This window comes from Schistocerca cancellata, unplaced genomic scaffold (genome assembly GCF_023864275.1).
Source record: "Schistocerca cancellata isolate TAMUIC-IGC-003103 unplaced genomic scaffold, iqSchCanc2.1 HiC_scaffold_278, whole genome shotgun sequence".
In the NCBI taxonomy this organism is placed as follows: domain Eukaryota; kingdom Metazoa; phylum Arthropoda; class Insecta; order Orthoptera; family Acrididae; genus Schistocerca; species Schistocerca cancellata.
Window position 1 is genome coordinate 2501 of NW_026046300.1, and position 2500 is coordinate 5000.

Here is a 2500-nt window from a genome sequence, read left to right on the forward strand (position 1 = left end):
GCATGGCTTAATCTTTGAGACAAGCATATGACTACTGGCAGGATCAACCAGGGAGCTGCGTCAACTAGAGCTGAGCAGCCGGCCGCCCGGGAGTGTGTCCCAGGGGCCCGCGCGAACACGCAAGCGTCCGCTCAATTATTCTGCAAACAGGAGGAGGCTGAGCTCCCCTGCACAATACACCTCGAAACCCTCTCAGGTCCCGGCGGCGCGCAGCGCCGTCCTAAGTACTTGGTCGGGTTCGAGAGAGGCGCAATCGCCCGGAGTTAGGCGAGTAGACGCTTTAGGTGCGACCACCCGTGCTCCCAACTGAGCTTGCCGCTGCCGACAGAGGCCCGGGAGCGTGCTGTCGTGGCATTGCCGGCGGGAGACAACACGCGCCACCTACGGTGACCGGCAGCTCCAACGCCAGCGCCACAGAAGGGCAAAGGCCCCACGTGGGTGCCGAAGCGAACTCTCCCAGCACAGCGCACGTGCCAACACGTCTGCACAACTGCGATACAAACCACCAGCGAGAACCGCTGGGGCGACCGAGCAGCAGACGGCGTCGCGGCGCCGAGTGCCGGGCGGCGGCGCATCCTCAACGCACACAGTCCTCAGTCGGACCAGCACACTGCAGATGTCCACCGCGCTTCGCACCGGGCCCGCGAGGACCCACTTTGGCCGCCCGGCGCCGCGCGCAGGGTGCCCCGGCGCGCAGCTGCGCCGCCTGCCGCGTCCGTCGGCCGGCGCGCCTGCCACTGGGCGCCCCCACCAGCCGGCTGTAGCGCGTGCGCCCACGCACCGCGCGGCCAGCACGCCGGGCGGCCCCCCCTCACCGGCCGGGGACGGTCCCACCCAGCCACCGCCGCGTATCGCTTCACACACAGATTTGCCCTTACTGATTTACCTCCAGCAACAACAACCGCACCACAATGGGTTTACCAGTTGTTCATTTGCGTTGCGTCACGTCACCAGCAAACGTAGACGTCCATCCCAGTTTGCAAATGCAACGATTATTGCATACCTGTCTGTTAGGTGTCACGACACACTACGTCTGCCCACATACACGCAACAAAATGTGCACGACTAGAGAACACGTGGGAGGTGGCCCCCTACGTATGCGATGTCCATTACGAGACCGACTGTCAACCAGCATCTGTACCATGTCGCAGATGTGGAACGCGGTGCACCATGCTATCACACTGTGTGAGAAGAGACGACTACGTTTGAATACACGCGCCACTACATCAACAGACGGCTCATGCTGATCGCCATCCAGGGCGTCCGTTACTCCCACACGTCTCTATGGCGTACCACACTGCAATGTAGCTGTTATGGGGAGACGGCACGTGGCTGAGTGCACAACATTTGGACCGTATGGTTCGCTGTTGTTGGGCGCAGTCGTACGGTCACACATGTGCCACAGCGTATCATTCAGTACATACGGACCTATGTGCAGTACAATGTGAGGATTAAGCTTACGATATCAGCGGACAGTGGACACAGGCCGTACCACGACGTAGACTGAGCGCTTCGACATGCGAATGCCAGTGAACAGCTGCGAAGGGCATTGAACACGCAAGCACCTGAACGACCAGCGTGCGAAGGCAGGGTGGAGGGGGGGGGGCGATGTACATCCTGCAGTTGTCCACATTACAGTGTACAGCGGGAGCATGTAAAAAGTAAGCAACACTTGCGAAGTGTTCAACATGAAACGACACACAAGAGGGTGGGCGGTGCGAGTAGCGAACTATATTCAGAGGGTTGTGGTTAGACAACACTAGATTAATGTAACGTGTCATATGCCAATTACAGAGCAGGTTAAGGCACAACGTGGGTTAGGTTAAGGCACAACGTGGGTTAGGTTAAGGCACAACGTGGGTTAGGTTAAGGCACAACGTGGGTTAGGTTAAGGCACAACGTGGGTTAGGTTAAGGCACAACGTGGGTTAGGTTAAGGCACAACGTGGGTTAGGTTAAGGCACAACGTGGGTTAGGTTAAGGCACAACGTGGGTTAGGTTAAGGCACAACGTGGGTTAGGTTAAGGCACAACGTGGGTTAGGTTAAGGCACAACGTGGGTTAGGTTAAGGCACAACGTGGGTTAGGTTAAGGCACAACGTGGGTTAGGTTAAGGCACAACGTGGGTTACGTTAAGGCACAACGTGGGTTACGTTAAGGCACAACGTGGGTTACGTTAAGGCACAACGTGGGTTACGTTAAGGCACAACGTGGGTTACGTTAAGGCACAACGTGGGTTACGTTAAGGCACAACGTGGGTTACGTTAAGGCACAACGTGGGTTACGTTAAGGCACAACGTGGGTTAGGTTAAGGCACAACGTGGGTTAGGTTAAGGCACAACGTGGGTTAGGTTAAGGCACAACGTGGGTTAGGTTAAGGCACAACGTGGGTTACGTTAAGGCACAACGTGGGTTACGTTAAGGCACAACGTGGGTTACGTTAAGGCACAACGTGGGTTACGTTAAGGCACAACGTGGGTTACGTTAAGGCACAACGTGGGT

At 57.2% G+C, this 2500-nt stretch overlaps 1 non-coding gene across 1 annotated transcript in view; it reads right to left on the reverse strand.

Annotated features, from left to right (window-relative positions):
* LOC126114037 (small subunit ribosomal RNA) overlaps positions 1 to 54 on the reverse strand; it is a 1910-nt gene extending 1856 nt beyond the window's left edge. Inside the window, exon 1 of the ribosomal RNA XR_007525039.1 lies at positions 1 to 54. This exon is cut by the window's left edge and continues 1856 nt beyond it. This is a non-coding gene — a ribosomal RNA (small subunit ribosomal RNA).
* Between the last annotated feature and the right edge of the window lie 2446 nt (positions 55 to 2500).